Below are 15,979 nucleotides of genomic sequence, written 5' to 3' on the forward strand. Positions count from 1 at the left end.
TGGGAAGTGATTCAACAGCCTCCATATGGTGGAGATTGGGCATCTGCCCCTTTAATTTGTTGTGCATGTCTTTGGTCTTATTTAGGTTGGAATAGCATTTGAAGGAGAGTTATTGCTTGAAAGCAGTGGGCAACCTCCGGGTCTGACACGTGAAGCCAATGAGGAAACTTGCATTTTTTGCAATAGCCAGCAGGGGGCGACTCCTCTGGTTGCAAAAAGCAGTCTGATTGTATAGAAGTCTATGAGAAAATGAGCCTACTTCTCACTTGATTTATTACCTCAGTAAACATTGTAAACATGAGTTTATGGTCTTAATCACTAGTTTCAAGTCTTCTTCAATACAGCATGATGTTCATTTAGTAAATGATGGTCCCATTTAGAGTCAAGTAGATGATAAAGCAGGGGATGCTTTAGGACGGGGCTACCTTGTGATTGACAGGTTGCTACCACGACGTTGTCCAATCTGGGAGTTGTCTGTGTTTTTTTCTTATAACGTTAACCCTTTCACAATGTGTTTTCAGTTCATGAAAGTTAATTGTAACATTTTGGTCACTTAAAAATGTCTTATCCAGCATTCGGTTGTACTAAAAATGTCTTTTTCAGCGTTCGGTTGTACTTAGCTATATATGACTAAAATTACAATATATTAAGTTATTTTGCGGCACAAAATTAACTTCCATGGCCCCCACCATGTCTGACAATGTCAACAAACACATCACAACTTGGAGCTTTCAGAAACTTTCCACCTACTAGGTTGTGAATACCACAAGAGGGGGGCGTTGATATGGACTCTTCTCATGAACACGGTAAACACGACCCCATTTGAAGGCACCATTATTCAGCATTCGGTTGTACTTCACCCTCTCATGCCACTTCTGGTTGCAAAAAAACAAGATGGCGACGACCAAAACGCCATGGCTTCAAAACAGCCGTCCACAAACCAATGGTGGACGTCACAGTGACTACGTCCACCTCTTATATACAGTCTATGCTTGAGAGGTTTATTTTCGTCTCTGGTCCCCCTTACGTAAACTGGTCATGGACTTTGTTCTTGATCCACTGTTAGGATTGGTTATATAAAATGTGGTGTTGCGTAATATACTGATCTTAAGTCTACAGAGATGCAGCCTTCATTACAGGGCACATCAAGGACTCATGGTGGCACTTTGATGAACACATATACACAGTATATTTTCAGCGTATATCTCCTATGTAGCAAGCAGTTTAGCAGAAATGGTTTCTGTTCCTTTTATCTTTTTTTTTTTCCTCGAAAAAGAGTATGCAAACAACATTTATCCCTTGATAAAATGAGTCAGGCATTATCTGGGTAAAAAAACAAACAATGAGCAGGTAATTCTCTTTGCACTGCTGTATTCAAACATAGAATCAACAAAGGAAGAAATTACCTTCACACTATCCACACACAGCGCTCCTGCACCCGTTACTGCTGTGGCATGTTATTCCTTGTGTGAAATGGACACTCTTATTTTCTATCACTGTGTTTACTCATTCTATCAAGTTGATTTTTGTCCTCATTCTTTACACAGAAAAGCAATCAAAGAGCTAGATCTTTTTAGCTTGTCATGAAAGTGTTCAGGCAGTCTAAAGAAGGTACCCTTCAGCCATCTTTAAAGTATATATATATAAAGAAACAAAAGGATATCAAGTGTTAGGCTGGCATTATAATTATAACACAAAGTTGGAGGAGGGGCGTGTATTCTGGACACTATACAGTAATTGTTGGGTAAGTCAGTAAGGCGCTATGCTGTCACGTATTTCCCTTCAATTACATGGTCTGTCATACTGTCAGTCATCAAGCAATTCATGTTTCACAGGAAAAGTCTGATGGGTGATGTTTTTTTTTTTTCCATTACCAACTGTAATATTTATTTCCATCAGTATATGCGCTTGTAAGATCATTTTGTGGTGTTGTAATTACTTTTATGGACGGCATAACATTCACTGAGAGATTCAAGGATTATTATGCTATCAAATTAATTATTGCATACATCTTTAGATAAGCAAAACCCACACACTGACGTGTTTAACTACATTCAACATCATTTAAAGTTAAAGAAGTAAGATAACTTATATCTCTTTGCAAAGCACAAGGTCACTCAAATCAGCCACTGCATATATTACTGGTTCATTAATCAAAAAATATTAGCGTACCTTTATGAGATCACTTGCTGTGTTGCATGTAGAAATGCTTATTCTTTATGCTACCTGTCCATGAACTCTAGTGCCAGATCTCTATCTATTAGTTTTGCAGACACAAAAGGTTATATTATTCATTCTATTCATAATTAAGATATTCTTGCCCTTTAACGTTCTGCTCGACTGTTTGGTAGAGAACATCTTGAGTCACAATTTCTCATTGAAAACTGTGTTGAACTTGTTGAACTGAGCCATCTCTACCATGCCTACTGTAAATATGGTAAATATCTGGAATAAATAAATGGAAATTATATAACTGGTACAGGTAATACTATTAATTTCATGGTAACAATTGACATATTGGTAAGCCAACCTATTACTAGCATAATAACCATACATGGTTTGTATTTTTCTTTTACCATGAAGCGACATCTCAACCGTTTGGTAGAAGCTTATATTAACAAAACTGTGCAAATAGAACATTTTTCCATTGTTTTTTTTCTTAGTAAGGACATCAGAGGGCTAGGAGGTTGTTTTGGAAGTCTTCCAAAACAAGTAGTCTTATAAATTCCATTCAGTCACTTTCCATTATCGTGTTCCCGACCATGAATCCACCTACAAATAAAAAAACATCTGCAATAATTAAAACCGTGTACTTAGTAACACAGCTGTGTCACACAAATTTGTTGTGCATCATTCAAACTGAATGAAACTAACAAGCAACATCTGCCCGATTCTACATCTGCTTACATTTTAATGGGCTAATGGTTCCATTCGATTCCACTTCATATTAGTTTATCACGCCATGCCTCAAAGTCAATGGGACACAAATGCTCAGATGGAGCGTCGTTTCAGGTAATGGCACAATGCACAACACCTACAGTTCTCCTCTAGTGTCCTTGGAGTGACATCTGTTTACTCCTGGATCAGTATGGCATGACTATACATAATAGCAGTCTAATTAGCAATAAGCAAATGTCGATTAATTTCATTCAGATGTGTTCTAAGAGGAGAAACTTTCAAGGTCCATCATCCAGCGTTGCCTTTATATTTTCAGTTTATTACTAAGGAATTCTGTACAGATGTCCTGTACGCCTCAGTCCGACACCGACAATTTACTCGCTGAGAAAATTGAATTTCACTTTTCCTACAAAAGGCCAAATTTCTCTGTGTAGATTATAATGACAGATCACTTCTTTTTATTGCAGAGTAGATTAATTCAAACTACTTTCTATCTGTGAAACACCTTGGCTCACAGATCTTTTGCAGCGTCTGCTTAAATTAGGCTTTATGCATGACTTTGAAGTCCTGATGTTATCTGTCTCTCCTTTTGCATACTGTGCCGGTGCACCTTGCATGAACTCTTGCTGTGCATATAAAATATTGTTTTATTTTTCTTGCTCACTGGGAGAGTTATTCCTAATACATATTTATCAATTTCTTTAGTTATGTTGTAAAGCTATGAATTATAAGCAAATAGTGTTTTAGACAGTTTGAAGCTGGGCAACGTGCATTCAAATCTACCAGATAGCGGTCGCCTGGTGGCCTTGTTGTAATCCTCAGTTCAAATCTGGGGACATTTGTTGTATGTCGTCGTCCTTGCGTTCTCTCTCTCTCTCGGTGTCTCCCATATGTCTCTATCAAAAACAGTTGCTGGCCATTTCCTATCTGGCGTGGAACTAAATGATACCAGTAGCTCAAGGAAACCAGTCACAGTAATAGGCTGACCTTTCTACAGGGAAAAACCTGTGCAGTACTATTCTTAATTGGAAAAAAACTAAGATGAAAATGAATCTTCACTCATACATTGGATGATTTAATATGTTCAGTAGGTTCTTTGCAGATTTAGTTTTATTCAAATAGAAGATCATTTATGGCCGATGACCCAGACACTGTGGACAGTGGCTTTTCAATAGCCCCTCTGGGGATGAATAAAGTCACTGAATTGAAATGAAATTGGTTAATACCCAGGCAAAAGAAAATGACATTTGACAGATGTTGCAGCCCCCAGTGACAGGTGTGGATATTGACAGGCAGGCCAGAAAGAAAAGGCTGCTCCAGCTGTACAGTTTTCTCATGTGCTCTTCTGAAATGATGCTGCAGATGCTGTAAGTTGGAAACTGAATTAATAATGAACAGAGTCGATAGATTTTAGGATCCAATTTTCCCAGAAATAACCTCAGATTTTCCTCTTTGGGTACTGAATTCAAAAGTGTGACAGTTGTTCCTTTGATTTGATTTGAGGTATTTGACATATAAATATATATTTATTTATATATTAAGATTATGACATTTTTATGATACTTTTTATGACATAGGCCTATATACATACAATCAAGCATTTTATATATATATATATATATATATACACAAATTAATCATTTAATCAGGTAATAATCTAAAGATGACAGGACATAATTATATTAATTACACGGCTTTGTTGAATACTCAATTCACGTCAGGGTGCAGCATCGCCTTGTCTGGGTTTCTTTCACAACAATAACTAGCTTTACATTATCCCTTACATAATCACTTAAAAAAGGGTCCAGCGGTTAAATTGCATATCATTAGAATATGATAACCCCTGCAATATCCACATGTGCCTTTGAAGAGATATGTTTTACCAAAACAAAGTAAGTAGCAAAATGGATGGTTTAGCAAGGCAATATTTTTATTACATTCCTTACATGCCAGAAACTTTTCTATTAGGAAGTTACCAAATATAGCTGTGTTAGGAACAAAACCTATTCCAGAGAGAATGAAAACTTTTGTGGCCTTTTACTTATTCGAATTTCATTTGAGTTTCAATTTTCAATTTCTGAATTCTCGATCGATTTCAGAGAGAATGGGCCTTCTCTCAAAGCTCGCGGTGGAAACAGTATTGATGGTGCCTGCCATCGCTGAGAGAGCAGGAGTCAGGCGGCAGTGTGGATGTGTACTGATTGAGAGCAGAGACAGCTCATGATAGCTTATCAAAGGGCGAGGTTACCATCCAGTCACTCTCGGGAATGAGCTTCTTCCGCTGGGATTTCTCCCCCGGAGAAAGAGGCTGTATTGTGATTCAACATTTTTTAATCTCACTTGGGGGCAATGAGAATGAGCTCCCCTCCTCCCTCTGATCTTCACTCCCTTCTAAATGAAGTGATAGTGAAAGGCAGCTCACATCACCATCATATCAGAACATACTGAATATAACAGAGCAGCCATTATGAATGTCTGTTCTTTCAATCTGCTGCAGTATTATGAGCAAAAACTGAACTGTGACAGCCAGAGGAATGTGTGGAATTGTGTTTGCTTATTATTTTTCTCATTTACGAAAAGTAGAGTATCAATTGGGTTTGGAATCTAGAAATAAGAACATATATATACTGTATGTTAGGGGCACCCCTTTAGTCAATGCCGTGGGCGACTCCGGGTCTGAAAAGTGCCTTAAACTTGCATTCTTTCTAATAACCAGCAGGGGGCGACTCCTCTGGTTTAAAAAATAAGTCTGATTGTGTAGAAGTCTATGAGAAAATGAGCCTACTTCTCACTTCATTTATTACCTCAGTAAACATTGTAAACATGAGTTTATGGTCTCAATCGCTAGTTTCAAGTCTTCTTCAATACAGCAAGATGTTCATTTAATAAATTATGGTCCCATTTAGAGTCAAATAGACCATAAAGCAGGGTATGATTTAGGGCGTTGCTAGCTTGTGATTGACAGGTCACTACCACGATGTTGTCCGTTCTGGGAGTTGTCTATGTTTACAACTTTAACCCTTTCACAGTGTGTTTTTACTTCATGAAAGTTAATTATAACCTTTTTGGTCACCTAAAAGTGTCTTATTCAGCATTTGGTTGTACTTAGCTCCACCCTCTTGTGTCACTTCTGGTTGCAAAAAAACAAGATGACGACGGCCAAAATGCCGAACTCGAGGTTTCAAAACGTCAGTCCACATGACATGTGGTGTGCGCTGCAGCATTCCAAAAGTTGAACTATTTTTATATCGGAGCACAGGCGTCGCCGCCCGAAAAATTGATCCTTTGTTTAAGTGCGCCTGTCGGGCGTCTATATTGACAACAATGGATTGGAGCATGCAAAAGACGCAGCTTGTGTACGGCATTCATATGGAGTCGTGTTTGTGTCCACCTGACCAATGCACGTCCAATGCTCACCCTCTCTCTTCTAGCTCGGTCTAAAACAAAAAACTCCTTAGGGAAATTTCTGTCTGTTTGGCTGCTGGATGCTTCTCTATGTTCATTAGCTAGGCAGCATACATTGGGTTTGAAGTGATAGTCCTTGAGATGTTTATGAAATCAAACCCTGTCTTTGATACTATTTATGGTCCACATTCAGTCATCCCATGTATTTACATTGAGTAAGTACCTCTCTATGTAGTTTTCATCGTTAGAGGCGGAGTCCACCATTCCCATGTGGGACTCAAATTGCCTACCTATAGTACACACAAGGGACTTACAGACCATGAGGCATGCATGTAATCCAGCGCAATTTCATTTAATTGAGAATGTATTTGTTACAGAGGTTAGGGTTAGTGTTAGCATCTGAGACATGGTCATTTTCTGCATTTGTTTGACAGCAGATTTTAAATATTGCAGGGAGTAATGGAAGAAGAAGGAGCCGCCACAGTGAGCTGCTGGCGACAGGCTGCACAGCTCTAACTCCTCAGCAAGGTAACCAACTGCTTTCACTGTGCTTGTTGGGAAACTATTCTTGCTGCGTGCAGCATGAAATCAGATCGTGGTTGTTCATGGCGTGATGGAAAAATGCCAGTTATTGACTGACTTTTTTATCAAACATATAGTTTGTTTGGCTTCTCTGTAAACAGATCCACCAGTTGCTCTTCTGTTTCATTTCTGACAAAATAGCTGCTCAAGGTGAGGAGTGTTTACTGCCCTGAGACCTGTAGTATCAAACTACACTTGTTGTTACCACCAGTCTTCTTTGTAACACAATCGTTGGCGAGTTACTACAATACAGCTCTTTCAAATCAGTTACTTGATTCAGTGGAATTAGAAGACAGAATCGAGAGTATCAAATGCATACTTAAAAACCATTAACACCGCATTACATTAGATTGCACTGCATCTACTGTAGGTTCAGTTTTCAATCCGTCCATCGGCTGACACTCGACGTGTATAAAAGGTGTTTCATTTTCCAGACTGGTTTTAAGGTTTAAGTCCGTCGTGAAGACCTTACTTCACAATGGACAAAAAACTTGTCCATTCAGGTTTGTCCTCATTTTCCATAAAATTTAAACTATATTGCTATGAGAGGAACGCTGCGACCGAGATATGCTCTTTAAAACGGGCTAAATGTTTCCGAAATGACGCTCTGCGCTGTGTGTGGAGGGGGGGTGGAGAGTTCGTCCGCTTGAAATGGCGTCTTGTGTTGCTGAACGGTGGTCTCCAGCAGGTCCAGTGTTCCAGCACTAAGATCATAGTGTCTGGTCGTCTACTGTACATGCAGATTTCGAGCTGTAGCCTAAAATAACGCTAATGAGATCAGTGTTGAGTTGCTCAGTGCAATAACCAAAACAATGAGCTGAAAGTTGCTGAAATGCTCCAAAGAGCTTAGGAGGAGCTTAGCTTAGGTATGAGGATTTGAGTGCTGTGTGTGTGTGTGTAAAATGCATCCAATGGTGTGCAATGCCTAGGTTCAGAGACTGTTATCAGTGGTCCTTGGCTCTTTAGAGCACAGGAATATGCTAAATGCAGTACCCGTGAGGGTTTCTGGACAATATTTGTCATTGTTTTGTATTATTAACTGATTTCCAACAATAAATATATACATAAATTTGCATAAAGCAAGCATATTTGTCCACCCCCATGTTGATAAGAGTATTAAATACTTGACAGATCTCCCTTTAAGGTACATTTTGAACATATAAAAAATGTGTGAGTAATTTGCGATTAATCGCAATTAACTATCTTAATCGATTGACAGCCCTAATGACAACATAAACATTCTAAATGGGCCCCTTTGTATTTCCTGTTGCAATGTTTGTAATGCAGTAGCTGACAGGAAGTAAACTTGGACCAAAGCTGTTGCCCTAGCAACAGAATGGCAATGAAAAGGTCTATAACACTATCCACCCATCCACTGGTGCTGCAGGACATTTGCAATTTGAGCATTGCAGGGAATTGAGAGTGCCTTGGCTAATATCATACTTTATCATCAAGTAAATCTCTAAAACTTACATATTTTTCTCAATTCATGTGCAGCAAAGTGCTCTCCTGAGAGATACATTAAAGTAAGAAGTACATTAGCATCTTGTGAAAGTCTCTCGTAGATTAATGGGTAAACCAGAAAAATATAAGGAAAACGGCAAAACTATGTCAGTTTTATTAAGGCAGTATAAAATCCTGAGTGTATCTAAGAAAGGACAAAACTCTGCTAACAGTTATAAATTCATACTCCCTCGTCACATCTAGTTTATTTTGAGGTTCTGTGTTGTCATTTTAAAATTTTCTGCATGAAATCTCAGGGGTATTGTGCCGCTGGAGATGGCATTATGTATTCAGAAGATGATTTGCCTGAAGTACCTTACTCTTGATTATTTGAACAAGAAAGAATTGCCAGTCCACTGTCAACAATCTAAAAAGAAAATCTGAATAATTCCCATTCAACATTCAGACAAAATAATAAACCAAAGCCAACTAAAGGGATGTGCTACAAAAGACCATTGGAGGCATTGGAGATGAAAATACTGCTTTATTTTCACTACGTTTCATGGTTAATGAAGCACTAGAGGGAGATGGTACAGGGTTAATAGAATAGCAGACATGAAAAATGTAGTCAGTATTTAAATTAGGGTCCACAGGCAAATAAATATTGCATGATATTATCCTCTTGCTAAAAAGATCTTTTGAGCTGCCGAGACTGCAATATTTGATAAGGAGGTTTCCATCATAAAGAAATCTTCAAAAAGTATTGAAGACAATGGCAAACAGATAACAGATGGCGTATTACATTAGTGTCTCAGCACTCTCCAGCCGTATCAGCAAAAATCAAAGGTGACCCCTGTATTAGTTTCAGCTCTGTCCTCGGTGCCGTTAAACAAAAGACTGATAGTAATACAATACAGAACATCCAGAGACATCATTGATGGTACTAAATGGAACGTCTGGCTCCGTCCCAATACTCACACCGGTGGTCTGTGGATTCTTTCCAGGTTCCTACTTGTGTTACAGATTTCCGGTAATTACCAACAGAGCTGAAGTGCCCATTAAGATTGCGAGTGTGAAGTGTGGAGGGTTTCCATAACACACTGGGACACACGGGGTTAATGAGGTCAGCCCATCCTTCGTGCAAAAACACAGCTCGTCGTCACTTGAGGTGTTTTTTTTTCTTCCCCACAGAAAAGTGTAATCAAGTAGGAACAACCGTACAGATTTCCAGTTACAGGCAAAGGAAAAAAAAAAAAAACACATCAATACAGTCAGCTTACAATTCGGTTTGGATTCATGCACGGTTCACAGTTAATGACACTTTTAGCAATGTTGGAATGAAAGCAAACTATACAAAGTCCTTGAACCTGGGCCAATGGGTTCGAGAAGTTCAACAAGGACGGCTGAATTACTGCAGAACTGATGGTTTCTGTAAAGTCTCTGAGTATAATTTCTTGCCAAACAAGTTGAGAAACTAATTTTTTGGCACTTTGGAGCTGGAGCCAATAAATACCCGTGACTACTACTGGAGTTATTTGTCCTGGGAATGAATGCCGATTGTAACCTTTCCCACTAAAAGACAATATGCAAGATGTCTGCTAGCGCAAGGAGCCAACTATAGCCAGATGTTAGTGGGTGTTAGTGTTTCTTTTTGTCCAATTGGAAAGGGGCTATGTGCTTCCAGTGTCTGAATCCATTCTCTATTTTTCAAAACATCTGTGGGTCGATGTCTGAAAGGATGATATTTTTCTCTTGTTATTTGTTTTCCATCTGCTGATAGACAAACAATGTTTGGACTACTTGTAAAGAAGCACCTTCTTGCAAAGAGCACATGTCCCTGATGTAATGGCACTGTGCACACTATCATAGAAGGATATTGATTGTTTCTGACGTTATACAGTACAATGCACACCAGATTAACCTATAGACCCCTTTTTCTGGCAGAAAAAAATCTCTGAACATGTTAGTTAAAGCTGGGTAGCAAGTATTGTTGGCTTGTTTTCTTAACGATGGCTGAAGAAAATATGAGTTTCTTTCATTATGTTCAGTCACTCACTCTCCAGGATCAAGAGTGTTAGCTGAGAAAGTTAACATTAACCATTGGGACCAGATTAACCGCTGGCAGACTACGGCAGCTCTGTAAAGATACATTGAGGACGTCTACATTTTTGGATGCCTATAGTTAACTATCCTATAGTTAAGTCAGTCAAAAAGAGAGTCGTACAATATCGGCAAAGTCTTTTCAGAGATGGAGAGAAAGGGTTTCTAATAGTTCAGCCTTCTGCGAACCGCAGCTGTGAGCCATTGGCTGAATAATATTAGCAACATTTACTCTTCCTCTCTGATACGTTTTGCCGATACTGTAGCTCGCTGTAGCCTCGAATCACAGTTTGTCATCTCAAATGTCATATCTTGATTCTGAGACCCAACAGCACAGCAAGATGACATTTGTGATGTGTAAATTTAGCCCACTGCTAGTATTTGCCTCCAATCTTTCCTTTGTCTTGCCTCCAGCTAACACCATGACGTAATCATGATCCTCCACAAATTGAAACCCGTTTGAGTGCGCCTGAAGACTCAGTCTTCGGTGTAGTTGATTCAGACATCACAGTAAAATAATTTCACTTATTTGTACGAACAGTCTCTGTGTCTGTTTGTACAAATTAATGTCTTGTGTATATTTCTGTGGTCTTTGTTTAATAGGAGTAGCTGTCCATGGTGCATTTCAGCACCATGGACAGCTACTTCTATTTGTGTTACCTGCTACCTTTTTGTGTCTGTGTGTCTAGGGACTTAAAGTAAATGAAGAAATGACTATGCGTGTAAACACCTTTTGACGACGATAATAGACCGAACCCCCCCATTGTTTCTTTCAAGTTTTTACTCTTGCACATGACAACTCTGAAGCAGATCCCAAATCTCCTAACACCCCGTAAGAAAACTGTTGCCCTGAAGAAAAATCTTGACTTAGAGGTCGGATATAGTGCAAACAATGACACATTAACACATACCAAAACTGAAAATGTTGCTAGGGCAACTGCAACATGTGGAGCTGAGCTAGATGGAGAGGTGAGTCGAGGTCTCTGCTGCAGATGGGTTCTCTGTTGGATGGGCTAATTGACTGGCCAGATGAATCCAGAGGCTGACATGTTTCGCCGCTCCATCTCTTCAGTTCAGCTCTGCAGAAACACAGCGTTTCAGGTAGTTGCAGCATCAGCAGCAGAAGAAAACATGTACTGTAAGAGTGAACAAAAGGATGTCCACACCAGTTATAGGTTTGGTTTTAGGGGGCTGGCAGGAAGCCTAAGGCCACATCTCTATTACCAGATGTTGCTACGGTTAAATTTTAGGTGTGTCGTGTATCTAACCAGATATGATTTTAAAAGTAGTTTTCTCAAAACCGCCATAATGAATACTATTATAGGACACCCGATGTGCCATATCTAGCAAAGTGGAAAGAAATGCCATGCTGACAGTTATTGCTGCTGTAATAAGTGACAACGTTTACATGCGCAACGTATTCAGATTTTTGCCCATGGCAGTGGATCAAATGTCTAGTCTAGAAAATGGTAGACATGTTCATTTGATTGTAGATTGTTGTATATTTACAGGGACTGTTGCAAAAACCAAGCAGCTTATAAACATCAGAGTTAAAAAATGAGAAGATGTTTACAAAAAAAAAGAAATGCTACCACAGAAGCATGGGAGTTTGATTTTTTTATTTTTAGTTTCTCTGTGTATTGCATATTCTACTTATAATACCGTGAACCTTTTTCACATCCCCTACAATATATCTTTGCACATTCCTGCCAAGCTCTTTCATTTTAAACAGATACATTGCACATATGTTTTAAATAGTGGGCCTATGTTTTAATATTTTATTGTGATTTTGTTCTAGACTATATTTATGTTTCTTGTTTATGCACCAAAAAACCAAAGCAAATTCCTTGTGAAAACCTACATGACAATAATACAGATTCTGATATATATTTTTTTCCACAGACTTAAAGACTATTTTATATGAAGTGAAGAATATAAACAAAACATCTGCCACCTCACTGCCCACACTGTTACTTATAAAGCGTATTATTAGTGCTGTGTATAACAGTTGCCGATTGATGCGAAACCATGGTTACGAAACATTATAGTTCCTGTTTCCGTCGGAGAGAGGGAAGTTCGTCCCAAAGTGGCCGCTGTATTTATACCTTACACCTTAAAGAAGGGTGCTTCATTCAGCTGTGAGTGTGACTACCACTGGAGTTCACTCCGTCATGGAGTGGGAGTGGGGAGGGTCCGGTTTGAGAAAGGCCTGCTGACTTATTTGGTCACGTCAGTCGTAGTCACGTTACTTGTTAGTATCGCTAGTCACGTGAGTCATCAGTCAGTGAAGTTAACATCAACCATGACCGATTCCTAACCCTAACTAAGTGATTGTCTTGCCTAAACCTAACTTCCTGTGAAAAAATGAAGTTTATTTGTAAAGGACACTACGCATGTAACGAGCGTATATTGACAAGCCATTCCTGACACGTCCAAAACTAACGTTAGAGGGGTATCTAGTGCGTCGGTATCCGACGCCAAAGGGCACTGACCAAGAGGCGGTATTTGACGAGTTGGGAGTGAGAATGTTTTGATTTGCAAATATCCAAAAACCTGTTGGTATCCAAGTCTTTCATAATGTTTAAAAGTAGGAGTGTTTCTTTTCTTTTCTTTTGGGCGTGCATCTCTCCCTCAGCCTTACGAACTGTTGGCTAGTTGCTTTGTGCACAACGGACAGAGTTGACCGTAAACAGGCAAGAGGCTGTATGTCGCAAACTGCGTTAAAAGCCCAGATTAAGACGCATATTCCGATTGTGCTGTATACATGTTAAAATGTCAGTTTCCATCCAAACACCAAAACCATAGCAATATCAACAGCATATTCCAAAACATAAAAAGTAGGTAGGCTCATGGCAGACTTTGGCAGATCTCGGAGAGCAGGAAACTTGCAGTTTCCATCTCAGGTGTGGAACCAAACAAGACTCTGATGACCCAATCTAATGGGATCAGAGCCTTCCAGAGAGTCCTATAGTCCAACCAATGCATCTCATCAGTTGTGAGTCCTCCCTTCTCAGACACTCACATAGTGTTGGGTACTCTCCATGCATGAGGAGAGTCAGTAAGGTTAAAGGGTTAGAGGTTTGGATAAAGTGGGGCAGGGCAAAGCAGGCGTTGTGCATCACAACTGGGCAGAGGAAACATCAGTGTGCCAGGTTTCAGTTTCCCCCTGCAGTAGTCTATCTTGTCTTTGCCTAAAGTTAAAGTAGCCTGATGATGCAGGTATAACCATGATGATGATTTAAGCTACACTAGGAGATGTGTGTAATACATGGGTTTAACAAAACCAACTGTCCTTGAGCCTGATATACAGTCTGTGCTGATAAATATCCTAAATGTCCTCAAACTTGCAACTAGCTCACAAGCCAAGATGAAGGGATAGTGAATGTGGCATTGGAAGTTTGAAAATGATTCAACAAGAGTTAAGCTGTCCAACAAATATAATGCCAGCTCCACACTGGTCTTTATTTGAAATGAGATGTAGCACCTGTGTCCCACCAGGTGTTGAAGTCTGCATTTGTCATTCTGGGATGTGCGGCGAGAGTGTATTTGTTGTGCCAAATGTATGAAGCGTGTCCTCGTCTTGACATCAAGTCATTTTTGGGGAGATGTTTATTAAATCTTTCACTAGCAGGAAACTAGATAGATGTTTAGCGTTCTTTAATTTATTGCAATCCCTTGAATAATAAAAAAAAAAAGGTGTTTACCATTTAAAATATCATCATCAAATACAGACACGTTGGCTGTCGGCTGTTGGTGTGTGATACCACCACACAAGGCACCTTTAGCACCAGTATTACACGCACTGGGCTTTCCATTATCTTCAATGTAAACTACGGCTGTCAATTAATTAAAATATTTAATAGCGAGTAATTGCATGATTGTCCATATTTGATCGCGATCAATCGCAAATTAATTTTTATCTGTTCAAAATGTACCTTAAAGGGAGATTTGTCAAGTATTTAATACTCTTATCAACCTGGGAGTGGGCGAATATGCTTGCTTTGTGCAAATGTTTATTATTGGAAATTAATTAACGACACAAAACAATGATAAATATTGTCCAGAAACCCTCACAGGTACTGCATTTAGCATAAGAAAATATGCTCAAATCATAACATGGCAAACTGCAGCCCAACAGGCAACAACAGCTGTCAGTGTGTCAGTGTGCTGACTTGACTATGACTTGCCCTAAAACTGCATGTGATCATCATAAAGTGGGCATGTCTGTAAAGTGGAGACTCGTGGGTACCTATAGAACCCATTTTCATTCACATATCTTGAGGTCAAGTTACCTTGCCCCAAAGGACGTTAAATAATGCACCAAACTTACATTCGATTTTGGCGATGAAAAACTGGCATGGCCATTTTCAAAGGGATCCCTTGACCTCTGACCTTATGATATGTGAATGAAAATGGGTTCTATGGGTACCCACGAGTCTCTCCTTTACAGACATGACAATATTTGTCATTGTGTTGTGTTGTTAATTGATTTCCAGCGATAAATATATACATACATTTGCATAAAGCAAGCGCATTTGCACCACTACCATGTTTATAAGCGTATTAATCACTTGACAAATCTCCCTTTGAGGTACATTTTGAACAGGTAAAAAATGTGTGATGGACTGTGGACAATCATGCGCCATATTTTAATCGATTAATGGCCCTACTTTAAGAGATATTAATTATTTGTCTATTATTTTACCTAGTGTGGTACTTCAGGCAAGGGGCTGAATTTGATGACTGTGCATCCCTTCATGATTTGCAAACACTTTTCAGTTTCATTTACCATACAGACGCGAGAGTGGTATCGATCTTCTCATTTAACGCTTGGTAGTATAAAATATGAATTCCCCTTTTTTAACTATAGTCCAATCCAAAAATATGTTCCTTTGATTTAATCAAAAAATATATTTTCTAAATGAAAGCAGGATCATTTAAAAAAATTCTTATACCCATACAGCAAAATAAATTGTATGTGGCAACACTTAGCAGATGCACTTTGAAATAAGTAGCACTTGAGTTTTTGTTGGCAGCAGTTATTTACCAGAACAGCAAGTCCAAGATGTTTCAGGGACGTGAGCATTTGATTTATGTTTGACATTTAACTATATATTTGGAGAAGCATTTAAGCAGGAGTACAAAGGAGCAATTTGAGTTACTGCAATTAATGTCCATTTTGAAAATTGTTCTCACCCTCCCTACCAGCCGTCCTGTAAACTTAATGCTCCAATGAGTGACCTTTAGATGCAAACGCAGACAGGCCTTTTGATAACAAAGAATCTTTTTGCTATATTTTTAACACAGATGACAGCTACCGCTTCATCTTCAGAGTCATTGTAGAAGCAACCTTTAAATTCTTAATCACACTAATTAAGTGCAATTAGACAATGAGGGGTGTGAAATATTCATGCGGCACTTAACTTTGCCTTTCTTCTCCAACAGGATATAACTCACAAGTCCTTTAGTGTGAGCTACAAAGTGGTGCTCGAGTCTGGACAATGTTTGAGTGCATAGTGGACAAGTTTCTGCAAGACGGTCTTCAAAGCCT

Source organism: Sebastes fasciatus, chromosome 14, assembly GCF_043250625.1.
Source record: "Sebastes fasciatus isolate fSebFas1 chromosome 14, fSebFas1.pri, whole genome shotgun sequence".
Lineage (NCBI taxonomy): Eukaryota > Metazoa > Chordata > Actinopteri > Perciformes > Sebastidae > Sebastes > Sebastes fasciatus.